Source organism: Notamacropus eugenii, chromosome 1 (genome assembly GCF_028372415.1).
Source record: "Notamacropus eugenii isolate mMacEug1 chromosome 1, mMacEug1.pri_v2, whole genome shotgun sequence".
Classification (NCBI taxonomy): Eukaryota; Metazoa; Chordata; class Mammalia; order Diprotodontia; family Macropodidae; genus Notamacropus; species Notamacropus eugenii.
In genome coordinates, this window is record NC_092872.1 from 366971590 (window position 1) to 366987603 (window position 16014).

The 16014-nt window shown below is 45.7% G+C and overlaps 1 long non-coding RNA gene across 1 annotated transcript; it reads left to right on the plus strand.

Moving 5' to 3' along the window:
- Window positions 1-12107: 12107 nt before the first annotated feature.
- On the plus strand, window positions 12108-14109 carry LOC140525935 (uncharacterized). The gene is made up of 2 exons (XR_011974160.1): window positions 12108-13198; window positions 13325-14109. It is a non-coding gene; the product is annotated as an uncharacterized lncRNA (long non-coding RNA).
- The last annotated feature ends 1905 nt before the right edge of the window (window positions 14110-16014 follow it).

Sequence of the window (16014 nt, forward strand, 5' to 3'; positions counted from 1 at the left end):
TTTTGGAGTCGGATATTCCCCTCCCCCATACACACACACCTGCCCCTCTCCCGCATACCAAGTAGGAGGACCAGGCAGAGCTGCTGGTCTGATACTGCTTCTCTCTTCCCAGAATACTTTGGGGCTGCCCAAGCAGCAGCGCCAGGGGATGGTGGTAGGGTGAGTAGGCAGTGGGTGTGGGTGGTTTCAGAAAGGAAGGCTACTAAGCTCAGTAGGGGGAGGAGCTGTTTGCTTGTCCCTTTCTATCCTCCTCCTTCCCTGCCCTGCTCAAGTCTCAATTAATGGACAAAAACCTTAGTAGCTGTTGATTTGCATTTGATTTACATAATCATTTGCATCACGTTCACTTAAAGTCAAAGTGCCCAACCAACCCATTGCCCCTTAGTGACCCAGTGAGGCCCAGCCTGGAGAAAAAGAATGACTGGCTTAGCCTCAGCACCTTCAATTCTGAAGGAGATTCGAAGGTCATTCCTTACTGGTCTTGGCCAGCCTGACCCCTTAGGTGAAGCTGAAGAGGGAGGGAGCGACAATATGGTGCATGAGAAAGAGCACAGTCTGTATTTAGGGTCAAAGGACCTAGCTTCCAAAACCTATTTCACCCTAATCAGTGCAACGACCAGCCAAAATTCCAGAGGGCCCAAAAGAAAATAAGTTACCCATCCCCTGGAAAGAGAGGTGATGAACTCCCAATGCAGATGGAGAGAGACATCATTAAGGCCAATTCAGGAGCTGGTTTGGCTTAACTAGGAATGTTTGTCACAAAGGTTTGTTTTTTCTTCTTTTTCAGCTGATAGGAGGCAAAGAAGGTATTTGTTAACTGAAGAAAAAATTTAAAAAGAAAAGAAAGAAAAAAATCCTGGTTCACCATAGCACCACATTGATGTTCCAGGTGACCTTTCCCTAGCTGGGCCTCAGCTTTCTTCTCTATAAAAGGAGGAGGTTGATCTCTAGTCTTTTCCAGCTCTTAATCTGATTGTATTAATTCTGACATTTTACCTTACTACTTACCACATGACCTAGAACAAGTTATTTTATCTCTCTGGTCCTCAGTTTTCTCACCTGTAAAATGAGAGGGTTCTTAACTTTCTCATGTGTCACAGACCCCCTTGGTGGCCTGTCAAAGCCTAGGGATCTCTTCTCAGAATAATGTTAAATAATTCAAAGAAATGCTAAATTTCAGTTAGAGATCAATGAAAATAAAGATATTTTCCCCGTCCAAGTTCCCAGACCCTCTGAAATCTATTTTTACCCCAGGTTAAAACCCTGTGGATTAGAGGATTTTTAAGTGATTTCCTTTATTCACCATCTCCAATGTTCAATGCATTATCCATGAGGAAGCTTTTCCTTCTCTCTCTAACCCTATTTCTTTCTCATCACATGCTGGCCCTGCATAGGTTGGTCTCTACCTGAAGACTGGTGAGCAGAGACCCAGCTCCAGAAGAGAAGCCATAGGGAGAATCCAGTTCTAGATCCTCTGGGGGCTGATAGGCCAAGAGAGGAGTTCCATAGGCCCCTGACGAAAGACTTCAGGAAAGGGGAGCCTGTCCATTGAAAGGCCTTTAGCTTCTAATCAACAATAGCCAGGTTCTATAATCAGATTTAAAATCTGGTGATCTGATTTTATAACCAACAAAGAGATTTTAGGATGTGCCATATCCTAATATGCTATTACTGAAGTACTCTGGGAGCTTCAGGTGAGTTTCCTGGAGCAAAGTTGATTGGGTGTTGTCTGAAGCCCAGGGAGGGTCTCTTAGACCCTAGGGAGGAGAGAGAATTAGGGACATTCCTCCACCTTCTGCCCAGAAGGGTAGTCAGGAATCCTCCTGGACAGAGTTGTGATTAGAGGGAGGCTTTGCTCCAGGTTGTAAATAGTTATTTAGGCCTTTTACTCCCTCCCCAGGGTAGTCCCCTGACCTACTGTCCTCTTCTAGCCCAGACTGCACTGCTCTACTGCGCCCTCACTTCTTCCCTGCCTTCTGGATGCCATAACCAGGATTCTTTTGCCATAATGCCTCTCCCAGAGACAGCCTCCCCATCGCTGTCTCCTCTCAAGGGCTCAATAAGTATTTGTTAAGTGTCAGTTATGTGCCAGGCATTACTAAGTGCTGGGATACAAAAGATGCAAAACACAGTCCCTGCCCTCAATGAGCTTACTATGGGAGAGACAGCATAAAAACACAATAAATGCAAATATTCTATAAATAGAATAAATAAGAAATAATTAACAGAGGGAAGACACTGGGGAAGGCTTTCTGTGGAAGGTGGGATTTTAGTTGAGACTTAAAGGAAACTAGGGAAGTCAGTAGTCAGAGTGGAGGAGGGAGAGCATTCCAGACATAGGAGACAGTCCGAGAGAATGCCAAGAACTGAGAGATGGAATGTCTTGTTTGCAGGATAGCCAGGAGGCCAGTATCATTGGATCACAGAATATCTGTTGGGAAGTAAAGTGGAAGAAGATTGGAAAGATAGGAGAGGGCTAGGGTTATTAAGGGCTTTGAATGCCAAATAGAGCATTTATATTTAGTCTTGGAGACAATAGGAAACCACTGGAGTCTCTTGAGCAGGGAGGTAATATGGTTGGATTTACATTTTAGGAAAATGACTTTAATAGCTGAATGTAGGATAGATGAGAATGACTTCCCATTCCAGCTGAGGCAAGTAGACCTACCAGCAGGCTATTACAATAGTCCAGGGATGAGGTGATGACTAGATGGTTGGCAGTGTCAGAGGAGAGAAGGGGACATATTTGAGAGATGTTATAGACTTTGACAATAGCTTGGATATGGTGGGGTGAGAGATGGTGAGGAATCCAGCATGAGTCCTAGCCTGTGAGCTTGAGGGACTGGGAGGAAATGGTGTTATCCCATTACTGGGAGGTAATGGGGAAGGTAAGAAGGGGCAAGGGTTTAGGGGAAAAGATGATAAGTTCTGTTTTGGACATAATGAGTTTAAGACGTCTATCGGACATCCAGTTTGAGATGTTTTAAAGGCACTTAAAGTCATGAGACTGGAAGTCAGTAGAAAAATTGGGGCAGAAAAGGTAGATTGGAGAATCTTCAGTATAGAGATAGTATTTAAATCCATGGGAGCTAATGAGATCACCAAGTGAAGTGGAGTCACCAATATATGCAATCCCTTCTCCTGAAGTGACTGCATCTGATCTGATGCTCTCTCCCCTCACCTCTTCCTTCTTTGTTCAACTGAGTTTGCCCTAAATAGAAGAATTCTAAGTTGCAGCTCAACTCAGAGTAGACAATGTGTGCTGGAGGGAGATCATCACACTTCTGAGTCTTTCAGAGCTGGAGGAACCTAAGAGGCCTGCTAATTCAATCCATACCCAAATAGGAATCCCTGACAAGTTGTCATCCAGCCTTTGCTTGGCAAATGGGGAACCACCTTATAAAGTAATCCATTGTACTTTAGGAGGTTTCTGTTAAGAAATTTCTCCTTATATTGAACCTAACTCTTTTTCTCTTCTACTTTTTCCCTAGTTCTGACTAAGAAACACAAAGCTACTCTTTTTTCTTCTAAGCCCTTTCAACACTTCTAATGCTAAGAACTCCAATAATAAGTTACTATGTTCTTCTCTTAGATCACTCTTCTCCAGGTGAAACATCCCTAGTTCATTCAACTAATCCTCTCACTGTTCTCATCAGTTTTTTTCTTGTCATATTGTTTATGTGACATTTGGAAATTCAAGGCAGGAGGGAGAACAGAAGGCTAAGGGTGGATGGGTTAACAGTGAGTCAGAGACAAAGGAGGGAGTGGGCTGAGAGTGTAATGGGTAAGCTGAGGGAGAAAGTGGCAACACTTTTGCTGGGGGTTGGGAGAGGAATGTTTAAAACAAGAGAATTTCTCAATGACTGTTGAAAGCAGCTTACAGTTACCAAGAACAAACAGTGTAGATGTTAGTGGAACCTAGAATGTAATTTAAAGTTGGAAGGGATCTTTAGAGATCCAACCCTCTAATTTTTCCAGATAGGGAAACTAAGGATTGGGGAGAGAGAAATAACTTCCTAAAGTTAGACAGAAAGTAGCAGAGATGGTGTTCAAACCCAGGTCTTCTAATTCCCAGGACTTAAGTTTTTTCCACTACACTGGGCTGTCCTTATTTAGGAATCTCTAGGCCAAACCTTTATAAAAAATTTAGGTCAAGAACTTCCTTCTTGTACTTCACAAACACATCTGCCCAGTTATTTTTGCTTTCAGGAGGTGGTTTTCTGGATGGTAGGACAAAATGCTGCAGTCATCTTCTCTTTTCCATTATTTGATGGGCACAGACCAGGGGTGCTCTCAAGAGTAATTTCCTTTCAATTCATTTGGATTGGGTTCTCTGGCTCACATTCAAATCAGTGACCTCTTGATTTCATTGTTTCATTGCCTCTACTGTTTCTTTCATACCACACTACTTCTCTGTTGAGCCAAGGCAAAGTTTATTTATTGGCAGCTCCCAGGGAAAGTGAGGCATGCTGAGGGGCTCAGACTGGCAGCATGTTGTTTGAAAGAAGCCTGGAACCTCAGCTACAAAGTGAGAACTTTGTGTATGTTGAGAAGCTTGGGATATAGTCCCACCTCTCCTAAATTCTTAGGATCTAGAGTTGGAAAGGACCTTGAGATCAAGAGGTCATCTTGTTCAATAACCTCATTTTGCTGATGAGGAAACAGACCTAGAGAGGTTGTGACCTGACCCAGGTGAAACAGGCAAATGAGTAGCAGATCCTGGTCTTCTGGCCTCAAATCTTTCACTTTCACCTGTTCAGATACTACTGATTGTTTTAGGCAACTGAGCACCAGATCAATAACACCCTTCTCTGATGCACCCTTCCACCTTCCATGTATTGCAGTTGTGTGTGTGTGTGTGTGTGTGTGTGTGTGTGTGTGTGTGTGTGTGTGTGTGTGTGTGTGAGAGAGAGAGAGAGAGAGAGAGAGAGAGAGAGAGCCCTCTGCTACCATCAGTTCCATGAGAACAGGGCCACAGGGTCTGTATTCTTTTCCAAACTCTGTATATACCCCAGAACTGCTAGGCATATTGCTTTAAATACAGTGAATGCTTAATTGAATTGAGTTGAGTTGAACAAATAGTTATGAACACCTCCGGATCAAATGAGGTAATATTTGTAAAAAGCATTTAGCACATAGTAGGTGCTATACAAACACTTATTCCCTTCTCATCTCTCATATATGGTACTATATGCTGATGATAAAAGTTGTATTACATGCTGGAGACAAAAAGCAAAGCAATTCAGGAAGTTGGAGACCTGGGTTCTAATCTTGACTGTGCTGTTAATTAGCTTCATGATTTTGGGCAAGCCATATGAATTCTCTACTTCCAGTTTTTCCTCATCTGCAGGTGTTCTTAGTAAATTACTCGTTTATCTCACAAATTTTTTACTAAGCACCAACTTCAAACTTGTCCCTTGTCATAGAAGTTTGTCTTTTAAATCTCAATTTTCTCCCTTTTATTCTGTATGACTTTGTATCATGGAAGATGTTGGTCTCAATCAGGTAGTCAGACAATAATCTTCATTGTCTTCTATGTGTCGGGTATTGTTCTAGGCACTGGGGATACAAAGACAAAAATGAAATAGTACATACACTATACACACACAAGTACACATACACATATGCTTTACCAGTCATATATGTATATTCATTCTAAATTTTAGATTAACATACATAATATACTGGGGCAGCGAGATGACCAATTGGATAGAGTGCCAGTCCTAGAGTCAGGAAGACACTAAATAGTTGTGTGATCCTGGGCAAGTCTCTTAACCCTGTTTACTTCAGTTTCTTCTTCTGTAAAATGAGCTTGAAAAGGAAATGAAAAATCACTCCAGTATCTTTGCCAAGAAAACCCCAAATGGGGTCATGAAGAGTTGGACACAAAACTACTGAACAACAAAGTATATACAAAATAAGGGCAAAATCAGTGGAGGAGAAGACACAAGGAAAGTGGGGATAAAAAAGGTGACTTTTTGTAGAACACATTGGAGAAGAGTTTTGAAGAATATTATCAATGTAGCATCTCCTCTCTGTGATCACTGCCCCAACTAGGTGCTCACACTCATAGGGTGGGGTCCCCAGAGGGTGGTAGGTGCTACTATACTCCTAAGGGTTCTAAAAGTCACCCTGAAGAGTTACTTCTAACATGATAGTTCCTGGGACCCCACTAGTATACATCCCATTATTAATCAGAGACAGTTGAACTCCATTAGCTTTTAAAAAGGTGATTTACTGAGAAGGTATAGTAGCTATAAAAACATTCTTCCTTTCCAAGGAGCATACTCTCTCCTTGCAATACACATAAAATCTTTGTGGAGAGGGAACTCAAACTGAAAGCACACAGGTAGAGAATGCATGTAGCCCTGTAGACTGGAAAGTCATTTCCATCTTATACTTCATAAACACATCTGCCCAGTCGTTAATCTCAGGAGGGGATTTTCTGGATGGTAGGGCAGAATGCTACAGTCGTCTCCTCTCTTCCACTGTTTGATGGGCATTGGTCGGGAGTGCTCCCAAGAGTAATTTCCTTTCAATTCATTTGGATTGGGTTCTCTGGCTCACATTCAAATCAGTGACCTCTTGATTTCATTGTTTTATTGCCTCTACTGTTTTCTTCATACAACACTACTTCTCTGTTGAGCTAAGGCAAAGTTAATTTGTTGGCAGCTCTCTGGGAAAGTGAGGCATGCTGAGGGGCTCAGACTGGCAGCACATAGCTTGAAAGAAGCCTGGAACCTCAGCTTCAAAGTGAAAACTCTTTGTGTATGCTGAGAACCTTGGGGTGTAGTCTCTCCACTAGGCTCTGAGTGTTGGTCCCTTTCTATCTGGTTCTTCTACAAGGGCTATGCTTCCTGAAGGCCCTTCTGGAAGGTGACTCTTTCCACATCAATCTGCGGAACCTTCTTTGTCATTGGTTGCTACTGCTCTAACAGCCATGGTCATTACCTCTGATCATTTGTGGGATGTCTGATGGGACCCCTAAATTTCCCAAACTCATCTGGCTGCTTGGGGACTTTCATCTTAGAATATTCATTCACTTAAGGTAAGAAAAGGATAACCACAAATAAACAGAAGAGCCATGAACTCACAGATACTTGGTGACTGGGTAGGGGAATGAGATCAGGTGTCTTTTCCAGATGTGGCAACTTAAAGCAATCCTGCCTAACTCCTGGCCAGTAAGGAAAAGAGATCTAGAGGTGCTCAGGTAGTCCTTTTTGTATGCACACTTAATTCTAGCTCAGCACCTCCCAAGTTATTTCAACACTTCTGACAACTGTCTCATCAGCAGATGGGCAAATCAGCGTGGTTGAGGGTAACCAACAGGCCTCAAAGCCAGTGGTGAGTTAGGGGGACACATGTGAAGACTTTCCTTTTCAGAATAGGTGGATGAGAACAAATTGTTTCAAAGGTCACAAAAGCATCTGAAGCAGACATTGTGGTGTGCTTAGAACTTGGTCAGACATCAAAGAAGCCAAGGTCATCCACCGTGTTCTGGACCTTCACCATTTTTGTCTTGCCATTGGACTTAGATGACTCTGGAATAGATTGAGGTTGATTTTGAACAACTCTGCCACACTTAAATACAATTCACATCCAAGTCAAAATATCATCCCGTGATGTTGTAGGTCTTCTTTGAAAACAACAACCACCACAATATTCCAGGCACAGAAGAAGGAGCACAGGGATGAGTCTAATAAAGTGAAATTCAATAGGAATAAATGTAAACTCTTATACTTGGGTACAAAAAATCAGTTACACATGTACCAGATCGGGGATGCATGGTTAGGCAGCAGTTGTTCTGAAAAAAGTCTAGGGAGTTTTAGAGGGCTGTAAGTTCAATATGTAGGTAATGTGAAGTGGCATCCAAAAAGCTAATGCAATCTTGGTCTTCACTGAGAAAGGTATAATTTCAGAAATTGGGAGATGAGAGTTGCAGTGTACTCTGCCCTCTTCAGATCTCACCTGGAATATGTGTTCATTTCACAATTTAAGAGCATTGATAAGCTTGAGGTTATACAGAGGAATGCAGTCAAGATGGGGAAAGGACTTTGAGTCCATATTATATAGGTATCCTTTGAAGAAACTGGCCACTTTAGTCTGGAGAAGAGAAGACACATGGAGCACACGAGTGGGTTCTCATGTGGAAAAGGGATTGGAGTTGTTTTGTTTGACCTTAGAGGGAAAGCACTGGTAGAAGTTGCAAAGAGGCCAATTTAAGTTCAGTATCAGAATAAAAATAATAGTAATTATTTGTTATTATTTATACACAGCAGTAATGTTTGCAAATATTACATTTAACATATATTCACTTTTTTTTTGGTGGAGGCAATGGAGTTTAGTGACTTGCCCAGGGTCACATAGCTAGTAAGTGTCTGAAGCCAGATTTGAACTCAGGTCCTCCAGGGCCAGTGCTTTATTCACTTCACCACCTAGCTGCCCCTATTCACTCTTTTGATCCTCATAACAAAACTGTGAGGTAGGTACTATTTGGAATATGAGTCTTAGAGAGGCTAAGTGACTTGCCCAGGGTCACACAGCTAGTAAGTGTGTGAGGTAGGATTACAACTTGGGTCTTCCTGACTCCATGTTATATCCACTGCACTACCTAGTTGTTAGAGCTGTCCAAAGAGGAACAGGCACCTAAAAAGATGGAGGGTTTCCCTTCTGTTCCCTTCCCTTTAGGTCTTCAAGTGGAGTCTGGGTGATATTGTGTATATTGTAGTAGGATTCCTTTTTTTATGATTTGGACTAGATGGCTTCTGAGGTTCCTTTCAATTTGAATTCTAGATTCTGTTCTACTTCCCTCTAAGAGGGAACATTGTAGATCATCTAAAATGTCTTATCCTTTCCATAACCTCCCATAAATTGTTCATATATCCTGGCCATCTTCAAGCTGCCTTAGTCCATCAACTTATAAGCTTCAACCTCCAGCCCAGAACTCAAGTTCCCACCCTGGACCCCACGACTTCTGATTGGTGAGCATTCAAAATTTCAGAACAGCTCTTCTCCATTTCCAGCTCTAGCTCTGAGAATAAAAATCCAACCAATATTACCATTCCCAAAAAGGATGTGTCAACCAGTTTCTCACGTGACTCCAATAAACATCCTTCTGATGTCCTTATCCAAAACACTCTCTCTTAGCCATCACTCCTCTATATGTATTTTGTTCACTCATTAGAATGTAAACTTCCTTCCTTCCTTCCTTCCTTCCTTCCTTCCTTCCTTCCTTCCTTCCTTCCTTCCTTCCTTCCTTCCTTCCTTCCTTCCTTCCTTCTTTCCTTCCTTCCTTCCTTTCCACTGAAAGTGCTGAGGACTTTTTTCTAGGTCTCTGGATATTATATGGAGAACAATGCAACAAATAAACCATCCATGTCTGTTTTGCTCCCATCATCTAAGATATATGACCAGCCACCATCTTTTCTGGTCATACATCTCTTTATGATACCTTGTGGTCTGTTTTGAACAGATTTCTTGTCAGAATTTCATTGTTAATAATATATTTCTCCTTTGCCCTTTGTTTTTTTTGGAGGGTGGGAATAGGAGGGAATCAGTAATTTTGATTCCTCAGATTTTAGTATTCCATTATTTCCATCCCTGGAAATATTGAAATATGTGCGGTGTGCCATGCTGGGCACCTGAGGGATATTCAAGATAAATAAGACCCAAAGATAAATACAGATTGTCTGCCTTCAAGGAAGTTCCATCTATTCCTGTTTTGCCTTTAGGAGATTAGAGATGCTGAGAATGGATAAGAAAACACTTACACTTTAATGCTATAAGGTAGCGCGACTTAGTGAAAAGTGGGGCAAGACTTGGACTGGAGTTCTGGGTTCAAACCCCAGCTGTGAAACTTACTGATTGGGCATATTTCTTCACATCTTCATTTCCTCATCTGCAAAATGGGCATAATGATATTATCCTTAGCTACCTCAACGACTCACAGTAAGGAAAGCAGAGTGCTTCTTGCACACACACACACACACACACACACACACAGATATATGAATTACTAAGGAATCTTTGTGAGTAAGGTTGGTCTGCTTAGTAACACAGGAGGGGGCAAACTGAGTGCTTGGGGGCTACCATCGTTAGGCTACGGTCTGGAAACCTTGCAAGCTAGAACCAGCTCAGGGAGGGGGCGGGTGCCCAAGGGGTGGCATGCCCCAGGCCTCCCTACTCCAGGTAGGGGAAATTCTTTGTTGATAACCTTGCTCCCCACAGCTGCAGGTGGAACCTGCTTCCCAAGGAAGCGACTAAGAGCATTGTTCTATCGTCTGGACCCGGTTTGGAGCCGGGAGGGGGCGGGGGCGGAGTAAAAGCCGCGGTGTCCAGGAGATACCGTCCGGGCCTGCTTATCTGATCTGCGGCTAATTGAAACTCCCAGCTCAGGAAGGTCAGCCCGGTCCCCTGACGACTGCTGAGCTGGAGCCGGATGGAAAACCCGGGCTGTGATGGGCTGGGCTGGGCTGAGGGAACCCAACCTGGTTGGGGCAAAAACCAGGGACCTTGCCCAGTTTAGCCCAAGCTCCCACTACTGGGGAGAGTGGCCCTTTGCGGATCAATGGACCTAGGGGCCTTGCTTTGGCCTCGGGTTAGGCGCTCTGAGGCCTCTAACTGGGGTCACATGGTCAGCTGGAGCCTCGAGCCCAGCTGACCAGCGCATAGAAAAGAGCCTCTAGGGAGCCTGCTTAACCCCTCCTTGGCTGGCCAGCTCCTCTCCCACGCACCACACCCTGGGGGTCAACTTGGATAATCCGTCAGAATTTCCTGCCTCCCCGCTCTGAGCCTGGGACGGCGGCACAGCCGGGTTCTTGGCCACAATAGGGTCTGGGACTTCCTGCGCCGCAATGGCTTGCAGAGACTGTGAGAACTGGGCCAAGCGCGCGGGTTAGCCTCTGCTCCCGCCACCCCCCACCCCCTCCAACCCGGGCCTGATTAGGGCCTGTGGTGGTGATGGTGGAGATGGAGAGCTCTAGAGGAGGTAAGGGTCTGTAGGAAGTCAGGCGGGAGCGGCCCCCGCTCTCAGCCCCTGAGTCGGCATCCGGTGGAGCCACAGAACTGCTTAATACCCCTTTTCTTCCACCCTCCCCATTCTATCACCCCTCTCCAGCTCCCCAGGATCTCCCCAGTCGCAGCGGGGCAGGTGCTTCTGGGGCCGGAGATGGGGGTGGAGAAGGAGGGGAAAGGCTAGGAAGCTGTTGCTATGGAGCTAGTAGGCCTGGGGCGGGCGGTGGCCGCGGGGAGCCCGGTTTCCAGGGCTTCGTGTGCGGACGCAGTGGCTGTAGAGATTCCAGGCCTCCGCTTGTCCGCGCTCCAGGCGGCGGGCGGGCTGGCGCGGGCTCCTCTTGGGCTGCTGAGCGCGGCGCCGGGCTCTCTGCGGCTCGCCGGCTCCCTGCCTCTGCAGAGCTGGCCTTAATCACGGAGGTGATAATGAGCCCGCCTTGCGGGAGGGAGGCATTCTCTGGCCCTGCCAGCGACACACAGATTATGGGGTACATGCGGGCATCTATACGCATCCCAAGCGTCCACTGACTCAGAACCACTCGTGTACACACATGATCATACCTTGTTTGTGCAGAACATGACACGCTTTTCTAAGCATAAGGTTATATATAAACATATAGGATTTACGGCTGGAAGAAGCCTTGGAAAGCAGATGGGGGAAGTTACAGCCTCGAAGTGGGAAGTGACCTGCCCAAACTGACCAGGATGAGTAGAGTTAGGATTTGAAACCAGTTCATTCCAAACCCAGTTTTTGTTTTTTTTTTTTCTGTTACAATACACTATCTATATCCTATGTACATATTCTACTAATCTGTACATATAAATGTATATCCCAGTGGCCCCTTGCAGCCACTGGTTGCCAACCCACCAGCCTTACAGTAGTCCTATGCCTGCACTGCAGGGAGTTTCCCAGTTTTTCAGGGTTGGGGACAGATTGTTCGGAATAGGGGTGGGTGTGGGGAGTTGGAATCTGAGCCAAGAACAGGACAGCACTTCGGCCTTTGGGACTGAAAGGGAACAGGGAGGGGACTGGGGTCATCATTACAATGTAGAGAACTCATAAAGAGTGATGAGATTTTGGCTGTAGTCTAGCCTCTGCCACTGATTAAACTGTGCGACCTTGGGCAAATGACTTCATTTCTTCGGACCTCAGTTTTTCTATCTGTGCTATGTGGAAGTGGTAAGTAATGCTGTCTGGAGAATCTATGCTGTCGAACCACTAAGGAGCCTGGACAGCGGCTAGAGGATCCAGTTTTCAGTCCTGGGGCCTGGGCTTTCCGAATTTGCTCATTTCAGTCTATACTATCTACGCCTGGATTAACCACTGGGTTTTCTGGTTCCCACGGGCCTCACGTCTTGCCCCATCGCCTTCACCAAGCTCTCTGCAAAGACCAGAGGGCATCATCTTCTTTGCACGATGCCTTAACTAGATTCTCAGTGCTTCTCCGGGGCTGAGGGCAACCCACTACAGATCCACCACGTTCGGGACCCTTAAGGTCTAGGGCTCCTCTTGCCCCCACCCACCCCCTCACTAGGGGCGGGAGCGTCTTCGAGACCATAATCCCGGAGGCCGTTGGCAAGCAGCGCGGGGTGACGCGCGGGGGCCTAGCTACCGTGACCTCCTCCGCGGTTGCCATGGAGACGGTGCACTATAAATAAAAAGGGGGGGCTAGATGGCATTTCAAACCAGTTTTCAGGCCTGCTTAGCCTAGTGGGGGGAAAGGAAAGCTGCCTTTGATCCAGGTTCCCATCCCACCTTCCCGGCGCTCACAAGCGCCGGAGACAAACGATCCCCGGCCGGCGGCTCAGCCAGGAAATTACCGCCAATCAGACCTATTTACTGCGAAATAGGAAGCTAATTAGCGCGCCCAGGCCTGCCTTCCGCAGAGCCCAGGAACTGGGGGAGTGCAGGGGGAGGTGTTGGGAATCCAGGGAGGGAAGAGGGCCGCTTCCCCCCCCCCCCCCCCCGCCCCGCTCCAGGCCATGCACAGACTCGTCCTCAGACCCCATTCCCGGGTAGACCCAGGCCAGTGGTCGCTCAGGGGCGAAGACCTGGCCGAGAAAGCCTGGCTAAGGAGGGAATATTACATCCGCATCCTTCTGCAATGAATCAGAGCCAGGCTGCCGATTTCGTCTGGCATCCTGAGTCCCTGGAGGATCGGGAATAATTTGGGCGAAGCAGTGGGAGGTGTGCGTTCCGCGCTCAGAGGGGGGAGTGGGAGGGGAGGAGGGGTGGGTTGGTTGAAGGAGGGGGGGGTTGCTATCCAACAGCCCGCTGTGGTGAGAACATAGTTGACACTTCATTCCTTTCCAGTTAATGCAGCAAGTACGGGGAGGAAACTTAACCCTCTAATTGCTAAACAGTGCTGGTGACTTGGAAACAGCAGCAGCAGCATCCACAGCCGCCGCCGGAATGCCCCATCCGCTTCCACATTTATCTTTCTTCTTTGTATTTGTGGGTCAGGCGTAAAGGGTATTTTCCAACCATGAGAGTCCAAGTCATTTCCCTCATAGGCTAGTTCCCCTGCTCCCATTGTGCTTAGTTGTATGGTGTGTGTGTGTGTGTGTGTGTGTGTGCGTGCTTCCAACCTCTGAAGCTGTGAGATCTTGGACAAGTCTTTTTCTCACGTTTCAGTTTCCTCCTGTGTAAAATGGGCTTTAGAATTGGAAGGGACTTCCGAAATGAACATCAAGGCCAATTTTCTCATTCTTAAGCTGGGGAAACTAAGGTTCAGTTAGGTCTTGCCCCAAATCATACAGCTAAGTAGCAGAACTGGGCTTGAAGCTGGGGTCCTTTGAGTACAAATCCAGAATTCTTTCCATTACCTCATACTGCGTCTCTAAGATCCCTTCTAGCTCTATTAATCTGCAACTCCTTGTCTAGAACAAGGGTTCTTAATCTGTGTGTGTGTGTGTATGTGTGTGTGTGTGTGTGTGTGTGTGAGACATGTACCCTTTTGGCAGTCTGGGGAAAACTATGAATCCCTTTTCAGAATAATGTTTTTAAATGCATAAAATAAAATACATAGGATTACAAGGGAAACCAATTCTACTGAAATGCAGCTTATCAAAATATTAAACAAATTCATGGAATCCAAGTGAAAAATCCTTGATCCAGAACAAGCTTTGTCTTACCAGTGATTTGTGTGGCCAGAATTAGACAGGTGGAGAAGGATTTAAATTTCTACCCCAGGAGATTAATTGGCCTTGGGGGGGGGGGGGAGGGGCACAGAGGAAGCTTGTGGTTTTTTGTGACTTAAGAGCCAAAGTGCTCAGAGATATCTCTTTTCCACTCCTAGCCCCCTAGTCCAACTTTAGATGATATAAAATCTCATGTTCAGCTGTCCCTTGGGCCATTTGGTCAGAGGACTACAACCAATACTGGGGTCTTTGGGTGTCACAAAGGAGCTCTCAGTGAGGAGCTCAAGACCCCAATTCTTCCCAGGAGGAAAGATGGAAAACCAGACAGAGCTGGGAGATTGTAGGAACCCACTTCTTGGTCAAAACCCTAACACGCTAATCTGATTAAATTGCCAACGTGATCTGGTCGCCCTCAATCAAAATGGCCGGGTTCCTGTTTTGCTTCTGACGGCAGAAATGTCACCGGCTCTGCATTAAGCACGCTCTGCAGGAACTCAGGCTTGGCTCATAGTCCTTGCCAAGCCGCCTGCCGCAGACAGCAGGGGAGGGGGGGAGCAGAGAAGGAGGGGGGGTGGCCTGGCCCTGCCTGGGGTCATCCTTTGTCTGGCTGCTTAGGACTCACGTCTTTTTCTAGTCCCTTTTTGCAGTCACCCATCTGCTCTTCCTGAGCCCCAAGGCTGTTCTCCCCTCTCTGAATCCACCCACCTCCAAATCTCTAGGTCCCAGTGTTAGGAAACAGGTAGAAAGAGCCCCTCTCCTCATAATAGCATATATTTACAGTAGAGGTATTGGGGAGAGTGTCTGGGCTCCATGAGGTACCACTCCCCTGCCCTAGAGACAAGGAGAAAGACAATGGTCTTCTGAAATCTGAAGGACTTAGAATTCTCTCTACTTCCTCCAGAATGGGTATGTATTTGAAGAAATACCCCCTCATAGCTTAAGAAGGAAAACCATGGTGGCAGCAAAGCAGAGTGGTATCTCCCCAGAGGATCTAGAGATACAGGGTTGTTTGGAAATAAGCAAACCTCCAAGAGTGCTCTTTAGGGCTCAGATGTAAATGCTATCACTTCCCCATCTGGGGTACAGTTCTGCTTGTACCTTAAATCCATGCATCCCCCAAATTTAGTCTATTTCTCTTGAGTAAGCCATCATCCTCATAGTTACCCAGGTTCACGGTCTCTGAGTCACCCTCAAGCCTCTCCCTACCTCCTACTTCTATGTCCTAGGGAGACTGAGGCTGAGAGAAGTTAAATGACCAAGGTCACACAGAGATTATTTGAGGCAGTTAGGTGGTATAGTAGAAGGTTGGACTTGGAATGAGGAAGGCTTGAATTCAAATCTTGGACACTTATTAGCTGTGTGACCCTGGTCAAGTCACTGAACTGTTCTGTACCTCAGTTTCCTCATCTGTAAAATGGAGGATAATCAGGAGTGTGCTGGAGCTCCAAGATGGTCAGATTTTCAATGTGAGTATTCATACCTTGGAAATTGGCAAATGCTGGAAATCAGGACTTGATTTGTTTTGTTGATTGCTTAGACTTAAGAAAGTAATTTTAATGTGCATTAACATTTTCTGTTAATGCAAATTAAATTTAAAAGTTTTTGTACATGGAACATTTTCCTGGAGAGCTGGTTGTTAAACCATTTATGAGCACACCTCTGGGGCTAATAATAGTACCTACTTTGAAGGGTTATTGTGAGATTTAAATGAGGTCACATATAGGCACTTTGCAAACTCTAAAGTGTTATATAAAAAATAGCTATGATTCTATTCAATCAGTCTCCAAGTCTTATCAATCCTATCTCCACAATCTTTCCCAGAATTCAAATCTTTCCCTTCAGGATGGCCACGGAATTCAGGTA